This window comes from Urocitellus parryii, assembly GCF_045843805.1.
Source record: "Urocitellus parryii isolate mUroPar1 chromosome 13 unlocalized genomic scaffold, mUroPar1.hap1 SUPER_13_unloc_9, whole genome shotgun sequence".
NCBI lineage: Eukaryota > Metazoa > Chordata > Mammalia > Rodentia > Sciuridae > Urocitellus > Urocitellus parryii.
The window spans coordinates 3,121,850-3,140,205 of NW_027551777.1; the positions used below are offsets into that span (position 1 = coordinate 3,121,850).

An 18,356-nucleotide genomic window follows, 5' to 3' on the forward strand; every position below is an offset into this window, starting at 1 on the left:
TTGTATGCCATAAGTTTAGGGACATACATTCTGGTGTGATTCTTTTTAACCCCAAATTTGAAACACACACACACACACACACTATATATATATATATATATATATATATATAAAAGGTTCCTCAAAATTTCAACATAGAATTAATCTTATAATCTGGATATGCCACTCCTAGATACATACCAAAAGAATTGAAAATTGATAACGAAACAAATCTACACCTATGTAGAACTGTGTACAGGGTAGCACTATTCACAATAGCCAAAGGGTAGACAGGGGAGAATGGGGATCAGTTTCCTCTTGGGGTGGTGAAAATTTTTTATAACAAGATAGAAGGCATGGGCAGGTTGGCTGCTGCAGCTACAGCTGTGGGAGTCGGGCGCTGCGTGTGAAAGGTCCCAGATGCATCTGCGGTTCCAGCCCAGCCACCCTCAGCCTCTCTCACCCTAGTCTCCGGTCTGGGTGCTGAGGGGAAGAGAAGGCGCTAGCCTTGGGAGCCCCTTGTACACCCCTGGCAGCCTCAGACACCGCCCTCCTTCCCTTCGCTGAGGCTGGCCTCACTGGGTGCTAGGCTTCTCTGCGGAAAGTCGGTGTCAGCGGCGATGGCTGTGTGCTGTGGAGAGTCCTGCTGCCCTCCAGCCTTGCTCCTTTGCCTGGCCCTGCAGGGGCCCGCCCTTCTGCTCGCCTTCTTCATCAGCTGGTTGGAGCAGCGTGGATCTGGGAGGTCTTTGGGCTGAGGAGGTGTCAGCTCCTCAGGCTCCATCGTGTCCGTGGATGGAGACTTCGGGAATCTGCTAAGGAAATTCAAGCTGGTGTTCCTAGGAGAGCAGAGCGTTGGAAAAACGTCCCTGATCACCAGATTCATGAATGACAGTTTTGACAACACTTATCAGGCAACAATTGGCATTGACTTTTTATCAAAAATCATGTACTTGGAGGATCCAACAGTATGATTGCAGTTATGGGACACAGCAGGTCAAGAGCGGTTCAGGAGCTTGATTCCTAGCTACATTCGTGACTCCACTGTGGCAGTTGTTGTTTATGATATGACAAAAGTTAACTCATTCCAGCAAACTACAAAATGGATTGCTGATGTCAGAACAGAAAGAGGAAGTGATGTTATCACCATGCTAGTAGGAAATAAAACAGATCTTGCTGACAAGAGTCAAGTTTCAATTGAGGAAGGAGAGAGGAAAGCCAAAGAGCTGAATGTTATGTTCTTTGAAACCAGAGCAAAAGCAGGATACAATGTAAAGCAGCTCTTCTGACGTGTAGCAGCGGTTTTGCCTGGGATGGAAAGCACACAGGACAGAAGCAGAGAAGATATGATTGACATTAAACTGGAAAAGCATCAGGCCCATCCAGTCAGGGAAGGAAGCTGTTCCTGCTAATCCCTCATGGCATCTTCAACCCTTCTCCAGAAGCTCACTGCTTTGGCTTCTTTACTCTCATTGATTGCAGTGTGAATATTGGCTTTTGTAATATTCCCTTTTGTAATAACGCATTGCAATTCATCATTGCTGCCTATATCGTGGACATGATCCATTAGCTTCACATGCACAAAAAAGTCAGTGTCTTCATTGTTTATATTTTACAAAGAACCAAAAGATTCCAGCATATTCCAGTGATAACCTTAAATATCAGATACATTTTCTTAACATTTTTCTTTTTTAATGTTATGATAATGTACTTTAAAATGATGGAAATCTCAACAATATGAGCATGGCTTGGTTAAGGATCAATATGTTCTCAGCAGCATTTACCCTCCTACTTGATCTTTCCCTGCTTTTCTTACCTTTCTCTTATCTGCATTCCCTATTCTCATCCTCTCACAAAACAAACAGGAGGTGGCAATGCAGCAAACCCATTGGAATTACCCTTCAGTTTTACAGATAGCCACTTTCTTTAGGCTAAGATGTCCAAAATTATTCTTGAGCACTGATATAAATTACTTAGACCCTTTTTGAGGTCAAAACATGGTGGACAATGCTTAAATGAGGAAAGGGTTCTGGTATATCCTCAAAATTAATCCTAATGAACATACTGAGTACTTATAAGTAGATGAGCATAAAATTTATTTCTGACCAAGACAATTGACTTTTTCACATGTACTTTATTAGTCTCTGGGAGAAAAAAAAATAACCTAGTGCTTCAGAACAGGTTTTTAATGTTTAATTATTCATCATAAAATCAGTTCCAATTAACTCTTTCTCCCAAGTTTTTAAAATTGTTGATATAGCTATTGTTTGTTTTAAAACAAAAAACTATACCACCACCCTTTTAAGCAACAGATTTTGCTTGTATTTTCTTTCTTTTAAAAAAAATGCTATGCAGGCAAGGCATGTGAAAATCAAATTCCTTTAAGAAACAGTGGAAGTATTTAAATTTGATGACTTGATCAAAACTATGACAAATAGAGATAATGATATCTAAAGCTTACCCACAAAACCCTCACAGAATAGCAAATACCCTACTATGAACATTTTAAGTCAAAATTAAAATGGAAATAATTTTTTGTAAGCTCCTAGAGGTAGATAAGAACATTGAAAAGGGAAAGGAGAGAATGGAAATAAAAGTCAATATTATGCAGATTTATGCTTTATTTTTTAGCGTTTTTTAAAAATGTTGGGTCTTTCAAGCTGGTTTTGCTTTTTATTACATCTGTATTGTTTGGTTAATTAACTAGTGATTTAGTTTTATATTTAAGCTACAATTAATCTTTTTTTCTTTGGTGATATTTATTTCTTTGACTTTTTTTAGATTTGAATTTTTAGATATTTTGGTGAGTCATTTAGAGCTTCATCACCATGGCAATATGCATTTTTCTTAAAACACTGCAAACAAATATACTAGGAGTGCACCCTTTTAATCTTTACTAGTTACTGTGAGATTGCTGTGTAAGTTAATAAACACATATGTAAATACATTGTTTGCAGGGAGAAAATTTCTGAGCTAAAGCTCATGAAAAGCCTGCTGAATTTATGTTGTAAGCATTACTTAACACAGTATAAAGAAGAAAAGACAACAAAATAACTTCATACTTCCTTGTCTCCTCATTGCTACAAAACCCTTAACTCAGAAAACCTTGCTCCCCTCTATTCCTCTTCCTCCTTCACTTCTCATTTATTGTCACCTTGTAATATTCAGAGAGAACTTGGATTATGGATCTGAATAGAGAAATGTTTTCAGGTGATCATTAGCCCACATACCTGTAACTTATACTCAAAGATGAGATGGATTTGTAAAGTGCTTTTATAATAGAATGTTATTGTAAAAGCAAAAAAAAAAAAAAAAAAAGATAGAAGGCATGATTCCATAACATTCTGAATGCACTAGATGCCCTGAATTTGAATTATTCATTTTAAAACCATAAATTTTATGTCATGAGAAATTTACCTCAGTTAATAAATGCAAAGATCTATCTATCCTGTCGTGTGGTATGTTTAATAAATAGAATGATGTTAGGGTATGTATAAGCATTACTTGATTTAGGAATTAAATATCTATTTCATGGTTTTCTTTTTATGGTAAATTATATTAATTTTCTACTTTTAGGAATATAAATTTTCCTTTTAAGATAAATTCTAAGTTTAAAAGGATTAATATAAAAGAAAGAAATAATAAAAGTACTACAAATGACAAATGAAGACAATTAAGAGATGAGTGAAAACAGTAGAAACTTCAAGAAATACTGTATTTTATGTTCAAGCCAATTAATTTTTAATGAGAAAATATTGAGTACTAATTGTTGTTCATCAAAGTTGAACAAAATTTGTTTCTTGCCATCAGGAATTTCATCTAATAAAGATGATAAACCATATTCATAGATAATTTTAGGCAGAGGCTAAATGTGCCAAGTGCTCAGACATACTGAGATCAAGATCAGGAACCTGTTTGGTTACCAGTATCATTCAAGAAAATGAAGAGAGAGAGAGAGAGAGAGAGAGAGAGAGAGAGAGAGAGAGAGAGAGAGAGAGAGAGATGAACTAAAGCCAAAGATAGCAACTTTAGGCATTGTTGGTTGGTAGAAGGGGCATTGATGGGACACTATTTTAGAGAACAATTTGCCTTCAAAGTTAGAGATGAAGAGCTGCAGTAATTAACAAATGCACAAGCAGTGTATTTAAGTTCTATGCACTGTATTACTTTCTGTCTGTACTTTTTCTCTCTCAGTAACCTGACAGTTATCTGGGTTCCCTGTCCTTGATGATAGTATGCTAAAGCACTTAAGAATGTGGGCTCTGAAGCTCAATTGCCTTGGTTCAGATTTCAGTTCCAATAGTTATATGTCATGTAAAGTTAGTAACATCACTTGCTTTTACTATCTTAGTTTTCCAACTTGTAAAATGAGAATACTATTATTATCTACATTATAAATTTGCAGTAAGGATTAAGTCAAATGATTAAGTGGATAAAGCATTTTTTTATTATGGTCCTGGGAATCAGATCCAAGGCCTGGTGTATAACAGGTAAATGCTTCACCACTGAGCTACACCCCTGCCTTGACAAAGTGCTTTTAACATTGATTTGAACTTAGTAAGTGATGAATAAATGATAGCCATTAAAATTATTTTTGGTCTATTAGTCCTGTACAGTCTACCTGCTAAAAATAGTTTTGAATGTCCCCCAATCCCACTGCCTTAGTTTAAGACCTTATGTAGTCACAGTTGCAATTTTACCCTAACTACTTGCTTCATCCCATCCAAATTCAGAGGGCTAACAACTTCTTGATACACTTTTGTTTAGTCTCATATATTCAACTCAGGTGACATCTTTTGAAACTTTCCCCAATCCTGTACTACCCTAGTCCAGTTAGAGCCATCCACCGGCATTTATGTCACCTTGAGAATACCCCAATTATAGCACATCTCATGGTCCTGTGACTACTTGATGATCCTTAGGCTATGAAACCTTGAAAGCTGCTGGTACAAAGTATATACTTATTGAATGCTTAAGTAGATGAATGGATGATTTCTGCCTGTGGACTGCTGGCTCACAGTCTATACTCAGAAAGTTAAGGTGAACACACTGAAGAATAAATAACTATGAACATTGTGTGGTAAGTGCTGTAAGAGTTCAGGGAAAAAGGAGTATTTGGTGAATGTTGGGGTAATCTAATTAGGCCTCAAAAAGTTAGAGCTTGATTTGGAATTGAAGAAAAATTAAAACTTGTGTGAAAAGAAGGGCAACCACAATCTGTGCAAGGGAGATATTTTATGAGTTCAATGGATGGTGACATAAAAAACATGTAACATTTGCAAAACAGAAGACACCAGTCTAACTAGGGTGTTTGGGTAGGAGTTATATGTTGAAAATGACAAGTAGTTCCCATAAACAGTGTGTGTTCTAAGGATATGTTTATAAATTATTAGCACTTTAGAGATCATATACATGATAATGAGATTTCTGAGCTAGCCTAAGATACTGTAATTAACCTACTTAAGTAGTTGAAGTGGCCTAGGACAGCACTGGCCTGAACTCTGGGGCCTGTAGAAGCAGAGGGTCAGAAAAGTTGTGGTGGATTTGGGACAAGAAGATAAAGTGATAGAGGAAGTCAAGCTTTGTCTTTAGCCTATGGCCCTCTCTACACCACTTTTTACATGTCATTTTCTTGGTTCTACAGCTCAGTTTCTCTGTCATATCCCAAGACCTCTGTGCTGCTAACTACCTTGAAAAAAGCAGTAGAGTTGAGGGTGCTGGGTCTCATCTCCAGCCTTCCCCACTCCCTCAGGGTAACAGCTCTTTGCTATTTAAAGAGACTTGATTGAATTCATTCAGGACAATGTATGAATGACTGATAGCTACCTCATTCTGGCCGCTGTATTTCCTATAATTTTAACAGCCTACTCCTTAGCTCAGCTCAAATGAACTTGTAATTCCTGGAATTTTTCACAGTAGTACAGACCAATAATGGGGTGGGATAAGGGTTGTAGAAAGAGATTTCCACTGTGTAAGATATTTTCACAAGGGAAACCTTGGCTAAAAGATTTTCATAGTTCCCTTTATTCTTCACCTCCCTCCCCCAAGTTGTTCTTGTGTATTTTTCTCCACAGAGTTGCAAGTTGTGTAGTTTTTTTCATAGGTTCACAGCAGTTCTTGGTAAGTATTGTTATTCATTTGTGCACAAATCTGGGACAGCCTGTAATGGAAAATAGGTTTGATTACAAAGGCAGGAGCTACAGTTAAGGGGCCCTTGAAAGTGGAGCCTACAAAATACACAAATAAGTAGAGAAGGTTTTTGAGTAGAATATTGAGATGATGAAAGCAATAAAGAAAGCGCAATTAATTCTAAATTTTGGATTATAAATGATGAGGTGTCTACTTGAATCTTGACTTGTAATGGTCAATACAAAATCTTATTTGTACCTGCTGTTTTTTATTTTACTTTTTATTAAAACTGTTAATGTCCAGTTCCCTAGTCATCTGACTTTTCTCTGTGGCTCCTGAACAGACTTCCTTTAAGATTAAAGCTCTCTGAGGCTTTTGTGTTCTTGTATTCCCAAGTAGCCCAAAGATCTTATACATTGTATCTACATTTCAAAATTCAAATCCAATGTTAGCAAAACACCAAGACTACTTTATAAAACAACATTTTTATTTTTAGTGAAAGTCTCCAGCCCTTTCAACTGTCCCCCCAGAACACAACAGAGATAGCAGTTAATTATCTGCATCTGTTAGCCCACACAGCTGCAGGAGATTCTGCCCTCCTCCCCAACCTATGCATGGTAAACCATATTGCAAATAGACTTTTTCCTCTGTTGTTGTTTTCTCCTTTATAATGTTCATTATGTTAATACCTTTGATGTTTCTACCCTCCCAGTCTGCAGAAAGGAAGAGGCAAGGTAGTGGGGGAGATAGACATATCAGACACTTTCTTAAGCCTAAATTATAATGCTGTAATTGGAACAGGATTCATAGGCTTTAATCAAATGTATATATTTTCCTACATATTGAAAGTTAAAGAATCATTAATATTAGACGTTGGGGCATCTCATTTGCATACTTTACTCTTGACAGTTTGCCATACCATTTGTGATACTGGGTATTGGTGATGGGCAGTGAGTTGCTTGGTGGAATTTGCTATTTTATTTTCTTGTTCACATCTAATGGAGCAGTTATTGTCAAAATTGGATTTTGTGGTTTAGTCTTTAATCACCACAGGTTGCAGCCATAATTCAATGAGACCTAATAATCCAAACAGTACACTTTCATCTTTTTCAATTTCCAATCTGTATAAATGACTAGTTTTAGGGGATAATATTTTATTGTGTATTATTCACTGGTCTAGCTGGTGAAAAAACAATGAAATGCATTTTTTACTTTCTAGCATTAACAATACTATTTCGACTTAGAAAACTAATTACTGACATTTCCTTTTCTTGTCTGAGCTAAGTGTTTCCCTTGCTCAGTTCAGTTCAGCAGTCACTTATTGAACAAGCCACACACACCCTACATCCATTGATCATAAAGTGTTGTATATCTGTTATGCTGGGCACCCTGCCAGGCACACACACAGGCTCTATCATGCAAACATCAAGTGGGACTATTTAAGAATATTGTTTGCAATTTTAATATTTTATTTATTTTTTGTTTCATATCTTAGTTTTATAAAGTAAGAATTTCTTTTAAATTTTCATCAGAAAAGTAAGCATAGGCATGGAGGAAGAAAGAACCTCTCTCTGCTGCCTTGATTTCACCAAAATTGCCTCCTATTGGGTTATTATGTGATAGGCACTGAGTTAGGTATCATATCAAGGTGGGATTTAATTCATGAACCTATCTTGTGACAAAACAGGGAAACCCCTAAATAGCAATGTCCCCAAACTTACAAGATTAGAAATTCCTCATGCTTCTAACATTAAAGAAATTAACATGCCCACATTTTACCTTTGTTTTGTATTTTGTTAGAGTTTATTTTATGTTCACTTAAAGTGATTAAAGCTTAAGTAATTACTGATGTGAAAGCATAAAGATATAGCTAAGACATTGCATCAGGAAACTTTAATGTTTAACATAAGATTTTAAAAAAATTCTACTTATCTAAAACCTGATTTCTTTTGTATAATAACTTAAAATCTGATGATTGATGGTGGTGATGGGTTGTATATGGAATTGTCTTCTACAGTATTTTTGATGAATTTGAAACATTTGGAATTAACATATGGGTCAGAAAATGAATCTTTCAATCAAGACTTTTATACTGTAGTTGTATGTCAATATTAATAAGTTTGATGTTGTATCTTTTCATTTCTGTCATTTGAGTTCTGAAGTATAAGTTCAAATTCTTGCAGATTATACTTTGAGCAGTTATTTATCTGAGAGGATGGAAAAATATTCTATTTGTTATTATTTTAGAAATGTATATTAAGTAAAAAATACTGAAATGCATTGAGAAGTCTATCCAAGATTTTTTAGAATTTTCCAATATCTTGTTAATTTCATAAAATGTAGTTTTAAAAACAAATTTTAGTAGATAAAACAAAACATTCTTTTAAAGTAGTATTCACAATCCTTTTCTTTTGGTGGAGGAAGGAGTCAAGGAAAGCTGGACATTTTTAAAAAACAAAATGAGTGCAAGAAAATCTTTTGAGTAAAAAAAAAATGAATATATATTTTAACTGTAAGTGTTCACTTTAAAATATTTTCCAGTAAGAAAGATGCAGGATTTTTTTTCTGCTTTAGGTTAATTGTGTTGTAAAAGTCTGGTGAGTTGCCATTATTAACTTAGTTTTTGTTTTATGTTAGATTCAGAAACACAGTGACATCTGTCAGGTTCTTTGAAAGGCTTTTAGCTGCTGAGGAAGTGTGTTTATGCTTTCAGTCCAAAAGAAATGATTCCCTGGAAAGCACTGAAAAAATGAGGATATTTCAGAATCATTTTCAGATTATTTTTCATATTCCTTTTTGATGCTATAAGTTATTTTATCTGTTATAGGAGTTAAGCACTTTTTATGAAGTAAAAATTTAGACTATATTTGGAAAAAAATACCCAGCTATATCTGATTTTTAAAAGCTGTTTTAGCAAAAGCATAAATTAAAAGAGGTGACAAGTTAATGGAGGTGGACAAGTTAGTTGAGCTGTCTCACATTATTTGAGAAAATACCTTATGCTGGAGGACTTTATGAATCATGGCTGGTGAGAAATCACCAAGATTTACCAGAAGCAACTTTATCATAAACAAACTTCATTAAATTCAGCAGATTCCAATTCATAAAAGTTATAAATGTTTCTAGTATTTATACTGTTCAAAAGATTCCAATCACAGCTCCAATTGCAGCTGATTTGTCAGTTTTTAGGGATGGTTGAATATATGCCCATGTTTTATTAATTCATACTAGCCACAAGTCCATATACAACTTAATAAAATATTTTCAGTGAATCACTTTCTTCCTTTTAAGTATTTACCTCTTTTACCTGATGATATGAGTGAACTGATTTAGAAGATAGAATCCAGAAAATACCACAGGTTTTACAATGCAAAATATTGATCATTGGTGGTACACATAGGTAGAATGGAAAAATATGTTAGAAGACCTGATGGGAGGCTAAACTATTTTGACTCAAATCAATCTATATATATTTAAGTTTGCCTAACTTAGTTTTCTTTACAAAAGAATTAATATTTATTGTTAAGTACATATACACCAAGAGAAAATATTACATATAGGGAACACTTGCTTAGGGAGTTTAAATCAGGTCTTTTTTAAAAAAAAATTGTGTAGTTTTTGACTATTTTAGATCATAGTTCATTGCCTCACTTAGCATGAAATAAAAACATCTTATTTAACATGTTCTCATCAGTATTTCTTTATATTACATAAACCTCCTACATGCAAATTGATATTAAGATTAACATAAAATTTAAAATTATGAAAACTAAGATTACTTACTCAAGTAGTGTATTTGCTCTCACAACTGATTGGCTGCCAAATATAGGTTAAATCAATTTCTTTGCCTAAACTCTTTGCATTGTAATGGAATAAATTCTGACTGCTTGAAAAATCGTGATCTACTAGAAATGTACCTGTAAAATCATTTTTAAACATTAAATGTTTTGAATATAGGATTCATCACAGTTGATATAAATAATTTTGTATGTACATTGTATGGCATCAGTGTTGATTTTTAATGTTTATCATTATCTTCTGTAACTTGTCTAAAACACATTATGAGATTTTCATTGAAGTATGGGGTACTTTCTCCAAGACTGAAATATAAATATGAGGTGTGCTTGAAAGTTGCAAAAATGTGTTGCATTAATTGAGCAAACGAAGAAAAATATGAAGACTCTTTATGGTCTTTTTCTAAACCTAGTGTAGGTGATGCTTAGCTGTAGCTCTTTATTGATGCTATAGATAGGGTGGTTCTGCTATGCTAGTGAAAGTTAAAATACAAAACATTTCACTTACTGCACACCATGAAGAGAAAGGCTATTTTTTTTCTTTGTGCATTTAAAGACCAGTTTGTTTTCTCTTTTTAAAAACACGAGTGATACTTGAAATGTTTCAACAATTTTCAGACTTCTTGATGATCAACTATTTGTGGCAATTTTAAGGAAAATAGATTCTCTAGCATAAAATTCTTTTAAAATTGAGTCTCTAGTACAATTTGTGATACAGGAGAAATAGAGTATATTAAGACAAAAGACTTGGGGATAATACAGCCCTTATTATGTAGATATAATCTTTCAACTTCAGATTTGAACACTCGCAGGATGGTATATCATAAATTTCTTAAGGGATTGTCTAACTAGAAATCAAGTCCTTGGTGACATGTGTTTGTGTTAAAATCTTTTCAACAGTGGGTAGCCTGAGGAAGAATCTCCTTATCATTGTAAACTGCATTAGTAAAGACTCTGTTCTTGACAGCTGCAAACCATACAAACTACCCTGTCATTTTTCCTAAATTAATAAAGCTTAAAGGCCAATCATATCTAAGTTGTTTTCTGGTGTTTCGATATTCACTGTTTTAAACAGCAAATGGTTACTTTAGGCCAATTTTATGGGGTTAATGCATTGTTATATTCTAAAGACTCACTGAAATAAACAAGATTAGCACTAGCAATCTTTATATCTTTTCTTCACAAGCACCAAATTTTGACAATAATAGTATGACTATCTGTTAGGTAAGAATTAGTATCACAGTATCACAGTGAATTTTAGCAAGAAAGATGATGTGATGTTTTTGTTAGAATTTTGTTTCTTAAGCTAAAAGACAAACAGTGTTAGTGAACTAGCTTTGGACTCCTTTAGTCTCTGCACTTGTATTCAGTAAGCTTCCTGTATTCAATTATTTTGTTTAATAAGTAAACTATATTTTATAATAAATGCCAATAGCACAATATTTTATAGCAATTGCTTTCAATTATTTCATCAATAAAGCGAAGTCTCTAGATTTCCTGTGAAAATTATGCATACTTTATAAATTTTCCTTGTTTGTAGGTGATTCAAAAGATAGACATCATAAAAATGTGCTTTCTAATTTTGACATTTTATTCCAATAAGACTGTCTTTTTTTCTAATTCATTGAATATATCAAGATTTAAGAAATCTTATCTAGTAGAATAAACTTTTTAAATTGATAATCTCAAATTAGAAAGAATATTTAGTTCCTCTCAGAGTCACCACAAACTTTTACTTGTGAGTCTGCTTAATCTGTTTGTACTATATATGCACACTCTCATAAAATTGTGTCAAGAAATAACATAGCTAACACCTATGAACTATTTTTGGTCAGTCTGTAACTTTTGTAGCATGTTCTTTGGGAATATACCTTGTGTGTACTTGCATAAGGGCTAACTTGTCATTTATTAATGGAAAAATCATTGAGATACAAGTGATCTTTTAGATCATTTGGAGAATTTACACTCCCTTTAATTAATGCAGGAGTTACTTTGTGATACCTCTCAAAGATGGCAATACATGTCCTTCTTGAATATGGTCAGTGAGTAAGAGCTCACTGCCTCACTAAGGCAGCAATTTTCATTCAAGGACAGCTCTTATTTTGTTGAGCAAAATCAGTTCCTCCTATCTTTAAATCTCCTGATCCCAACATAGCTATATAGAATTTTTTTCTCTATTACATTTGAGCTTGAAAATCTCATGTGCCATGGTTTCCAGATCCTACACTCTCCCAGTTATCCTCACCTATTAATCTTTATGTGTAATATGCATTTAAATGGGATCCACTGTATGGTCCCACTAGGAAAAGGCATGTCTCTCTTTAAGGCAGATTTCTGCTTTTCTAAAATATCCTGAGATTATGCTAGTTTTTAACTATGGAATTTATACTTGTCCCTCATGAATTTAGAGTTTGCACACTTCTGTTTTGGAGGTTTATGTTTGGATTGCTTGCTCCTTGTTGTCAGTGTTTATTCTTTCAGCTGCTTAGGCATGTGCAAGTACAAGTTAAAATTTTGTCTTCAGCCCTATTGCATATATATTTTTTAAACCTTCATTTTATTTATTTTTTATTTATTTATTTATTTACTTACTTACTTATTTGTGGTACTGAGGATCAACCCCAGTGCCACATACATGAGAGTGAAGTGATCTACCACTGAACAACAACCCCAGCCTGCATACATTTTAAAGACCTCTTGACCCCATTTAATGTAACTGAAAAACACTATCAAACAACAACAACAAAACACTATTAAATCTTAAGGATAGCTAGTGTTCTTGTTGCTTTTAGATATTTCAAAGAATTTTGTTTGGCAATAATGTATGTAGATTCATAATTTTTGTGGTTGTATGTGTCTTGCTTTTACATAAGCTTCCACTTTCCCAAAGACCACATCATTCTCCCAGAGCAAAGAAAGGCATAATTGCAAATTTTCACACCATCATGGGAAATCCAGAGTTACTGAGAATTCCAAACATTGAACTTTATATTTAGCATATATAGGTGAGACCTCTGTGGAGCCAAATTTGGGGGAGAGGGATGAATAAGAAAGACTGTGAGAAATAGGTGGTATAAAACTGATATTCTTGCGGAATCCATACATAAAGAGGTTTATGAATAATCCAATTTCACTAGTACTCAGTTCATTTTCAATTACCCTGAAAGTTGGAAATATCATAAGTCAAAATGCATTTAGTACACCTAATCTACTCAACAGTCCAGCCTACCAATACAGTACAATTCAGAATGTTGGTTATTTATCCTTAAGATGATGTGGTTGACTGGGATCTGCATCTTTGCTGACACTGCCCGGCATCCTAAAAGATTATCATACCACATATGATTAACTATGGAAAAGGAAAAAATTCAGAATCAGAAGTGTGTTTTATACTCAATGTATATCACTTTTACACTTTTACACTAATGTAAAGTTTAAAAACAAGTCAAACTATCATTATGTCTGTGCCCATCTCCCTCCCTCCCTCTCTCTCTCTCTCTCTCTCTCTCTCTCTCTCTATATATATATATATATATATATATATATATATGTGTGTGTGTGTGTGTGTGTGTGTGTGTGTATATCAAGTGTTATAATACACTTGAAACATACAATAAGGTAGCCTTTAAATCTGAGGTGGTCTTAAAGATAACAAATGAACAGAATTTCAAATTTCTGAAATAGGTAAACTGCTGCAGTTATAGGTATACATTTAGAAAAATTGTATAGCTCTTACAAGACCAGCAATGTAACTTTATTTTGTACATTTTTAATTGAAAATATAAACAATAATTAAAAAATAAAAAGAAAATACAGCATAATAAAAAACATACGTTTCTCAATTAAATGTATTGGATACATACAAATTTTAAGGGAAGAAGCAAAGAAAAGGAAAATGGTTGATATTTAAGTGCAGACTGACTACCTAGACAAAAAAACAAAAAAAAAACTTAAAAAATATCATAAAACGTCTAGTTTTCTATGACTAATATCCATATGGTTGGAGTATTGTCACTATGGAAGTGATTTTGTTATGTTTGCATATGTTATACTTTATTGGTAATTTATATGATGGCTTTTAAGGCCCTGGCAGACATGGTCTTTGGAAACAAGATTGGATAAAAATCACTGCTAAGACGCAATACACCTTATTTATTTTTCTTTCTTTTTTTTTTTGGTCCTCCAATATTCAAGAAAAGGGCTAATTCACTATAACATTTTCTTACCACCCAAATGCCTCAACCTATACATTTTAAACTTTTTTTAAACATTGGTCATATTGCCCAACTTCGTTACTGAAAGAATATTAACGAGACATTATTTTGGCAAATTAAATCTTAAACATGGCTTTTCAACAGGATTTAAAAGGTGACTATCCCAAGAGTTCCATGTTAAAATGTAGTTTTCAAAATCTTACAAGAGTAATGCTTAAAATATTGTACATAGTTAACCTAATTAAAATAATTAGCTTCAAATTGACAAATTGATAAGCTAAGTAAAGCCTACACTATGTAACATTTGCTTGGAAACTTGATTTGTCAGTTATGCATAATAAAAATTCCAGTCATCAAGAAAATTACAAAAATTTTTATCATAACATGATTTCTTTCACCCACCAACTTTTTTTTCATCTTACAATAGATAAATACCAACATGTTCTCATTTTTACACTAAACCACACAGGATTGATGCATTTGATTAGACTACCATTCGCATTGTTAACTTCAATTTTCTCTTTATATAACTTGGTAAAATTTCATTTCTTCTAGATTCCAAAAGTACTTACAAAACCCATGTAATTTTAGCATTTTAATATACTATGGAATATCATACAAAGTAAGGCATTTCAGTGTCATGTATAACCAAGTTACTGTCAATCCAAAAATTTTTGCACATCAATAAAAAGATATCTAAGAACTTAGGAACAATATTCTTCTCACTACTGTATAAAAATAACAACAATGAATAAGTATTTGTGTAATATTTACTCCATTGTCTCATTTCCAGAAACTGTCACAAGCTGTAAAGGTATTTCAGTGTTGGTAAGGATATCCTGATTGCTGGTGGCAGAAGTATTAACAGTTCCTATCCCTGAAACAGAACCTTGTTGAATATTTGCAAGGATAAGTGTTGTTCCTCCTGCAGTTATCAAAGTATCATCTTGCCCAGCTTCCACAGAAGCTAGCACTGTACTGCTAGAGTGGATAACTTTTTTGTTTTGATGTGTTTTAATATGTTTGGCAAGGTGGTCACTTCTCATAAAACGTTTTGAACATTCTGGACAAACAAATTTCTTCTCACCTGTATGTGTCCTTCTGTACCTCTGTAATTCATCACTTCTAGTAAATCTTTTGCCACAGAACATCCAGTTACAAATAAAAGGGCGCAGATGCCAACGCAGATGCGCTCTCAGATGTGAGGTCTTCCCATAGACTTTACCACAACCTGGTATATGACAAATGTGTTGCTTCTTTTTCCCAAGATTGGTACCTCTTCCACCGCCTTCTTTACAGTTGGAACAGGTGCAAGATACCCTCTGAAGTCTTTTTCCTTCTTGATGTTGTTGGTCCCCTTCTTCATCTACCACCTGTACTCTTAAGTGTGTTAGATCATTGGTATTCAATGTAGAATCACCACTGAGCTGCCACTCTTCAGGATCAAGTTCTTCTTCCTTGATCCTAATATCTGCAGGACTGTCTGGATGTAGCTGTATACCAGTAGAATCTATAGAGTTTACTGTAACTGTAGATTTGGCAACTGACCAGTGCTTAGACTAACTGGAGTTCAAGTCAAGGCTCCACCTGCTGCAACTTGACCAAGCGTGAGTGTCTGGACAGGCGTCAAAGTTATTTGTTGGGCAGCAGTATTCTGTATTTGCAAATTCTGCAAGTTCTGGACCCCTTGTACTTGAAATGTTTGCCAAGTTATCTGTCCAGAAGGGGTCACTGTGTGTGCCTGAATTAAAAAGGTTCCAGGATTCAGCTGCAACTGAAGATTTTGCAAAGCCTGTTGTGATATATTTTGACCACTGGCTTGCACACCATGGATTTTCTGTGGTGTAATACCTTGCACAATTTGGGCTTGACTGGTTGGCTGCTGAGAATCTTGAAGCTGTAGATGTTGTACAACAGGCTGTGCTGTAGAAACCTGAATATTCTGAGCCTGTGTCTCCTCGGAAACAGGCGACTGGATATAATTTCCCTGAAGATCTGAAGAATGAACTTGCCCACTAGAATTAGTCAAGCTATTTGTATTTTGTTGTAATATATATGTACTATCTATCGTAACAGGCAACTGTGATGAAGAGGATGTTGGCCCAAATAAATCTGTATCAGTATTAGTTTCATTAATATCAGGAGAAACCCGCTCACCAGTCCTTGTCATTGGGATACAAGAAGGCACAGAGCTCCATACCAAAGGAATAAACAGTCTATTCAGTGAAATAATACGAGAAAACTTCCCAGACTTGAAGAATGAGACAGAATCCCAAATCCTAGAAGCCTACAGGACACCGAATGTGCAAAATCATAAGAGATCCACACCTAGACACATTATAATGAAGATGTCCAACATACAGAATAAGGAGAGAATTTTAAAAGCTGCAAGAGAAAGAAAGCAGATTACATTTAGGGGTAAACCAATCAGGATAACAGCTGATCTCTCAACACAGACTCTGAAAGCTAGAAGATCCTGGAATAACATATTTCAAACACTGAAAGACAATGGGCTCCAACCAAGAATCGTGTATCTGGCGAAATTAAGCTTCAGGTTAGAAGATGAAATTAAAACCTTCCACAATAAACAAAAGTTAAAAGAATTCGCAGCTTCATCTTTTATAGTTGTAGGTGTGGCTGACAAAACCTCCCATCGGTTTGGTGCTCCTCGTAACTGGGCAGAAGCCAAATCACCTGACGCTCTGGCGGCGGCATCTGGGGCCCGGCTGAGGCAGCCGCCTCCACCTCATCGCCCCGATGGCGGCCCTATCTTGCTGCAGGTAGTGGCCAACAGAGAAAGCGGTGACGGCTGAGTGTCCTGGGCCGCCGCCGCCGCCGCCGCCGCCAACGGCGCCACCGCGCCCTTTCCGTGCTGCTGCTGCTGCTGCATATATTCGCGGTGGCTACCACCACCGCTGCCGCCGCTGTCCACGTCCAAGGCAGCCATTTCCTCCTTTCACGGGCTTTTCGGGAGCTGCAGGCACAGCGCGGAGGGGGGGGGTCGGGAGGGGGAAGGCGTGGGGGGGGGCGAGGAGAGGGGGGAAGGCGGGGGGAGGAGAGGGAGGGGGGTCCGCGGGCCGTGGGGAAATTACTCCCAGCCCCGACCAAGGCCCCTTCCCCTCCCCCACCCCAATGGTATTCTTTTGAACAAGAAGCATAGAATGCCATCCTTCATGTTGGGCAGGGAAAAATTTATTCTTTAGATGTTTTTATATCATATAAGGGTACACATATTGCTTTCCAAAAAGCAATAATTTGGTCCCAGAATACAGGATGAAATCTTAGTTTAAAATAAAAATGATTTTGTTTCCAATTACACTGAATTTTTTTTACTGGAATAACTTGCTATGATGAAGTTTCCTATTATTTTTATCCATTTTTTTTTTCACATTTATCATTTGGTAAGACAAGAAAATACCCATTTGTTTTGAGAGTGCTTCTTACACTGTTGATTGAGAAGTTAAAAAGTCCTTCAATAAGGGAGATATAAACAAAACCAGATTAAACATTAATTTACCTTGTATAACAGATATTCTCAATTTCATATGAGACATATTTATTCCCAATGTAAAAATGTGCTGGTTTAGCTTAGTTAAACATAATAGTTTTTATTGAGTGCAACTGTAAAAGTGCTAAGCAACTTGCATGATGTTATCCCAAAACTTTTTAAAGTAAGTCTTCTCCCTGTTTACATATAAGTACAATCCCTTTACTGATGTCTCTTCTATTTTAATGGTACTTCCCCAACACTTTTATTTTTTTTTGGGGGGGGGAGTATCAGGGATTGAAGCCAGAGGCACTTAAATCTTGAGCCACATCCCCAGACCTATTTTTTACTTTGAGACAGTGTCTTGCTGAGTTGCTTAGGGACTCCCTAAGTGGCAGAGGCTGGCTTTGAACTTATGATGATCTTGCCTCAGCTCTTGAGCTGCTGGGAATAAAGGCATGCACCACTCTTTCCAGGAAGTACATTTATTTTTGCATAATTACATCAATGCAGAAATGAGTAAAAAGTAAGATGCTAGGCATTAAAACTTTGGTTTTCTTTGCTTTCTTCAGACATAGGTTGCTTTGTGATAATTTGTATGATCCAAATCTTTTTTAAGTTAATAAGTAGTAGTGCCACATTTTTAATAAAATCATAGAATTCTTTTTCTTAATAAAATTTGATGTAAAAAATACAAGTATTCAAAATTACTCCATTGACATCAGAACTTTCAAAAGTACAAAAGTGAGTGCATAA

The 18,356-nt window shown here is 35.2% G+C and overlaps 2 pseudogenes; one reads left to right on the plus strand and one right to left on the minus strand.

Moving 5' to 3' along the window:
* The first annotated feature begins 775 nt into the window (after positions 1 to 775).
* Positions 776 to 1,388, plus strand: LOC144251484 (ras-related protein Rab-6A pseudogene; annotated as a pseudogene).
* A 13,475-nt stretch (positions 1,389 to 14,863) lies between these two features.
* Positions 14,864 to 16,283, minus strand: LOC144251481 (transcription factor Sp3 pseudogene; annotated as a pseudogene).
* Positions 16,284 to 18,356: the final 2,073 nt, after the last annotated feature.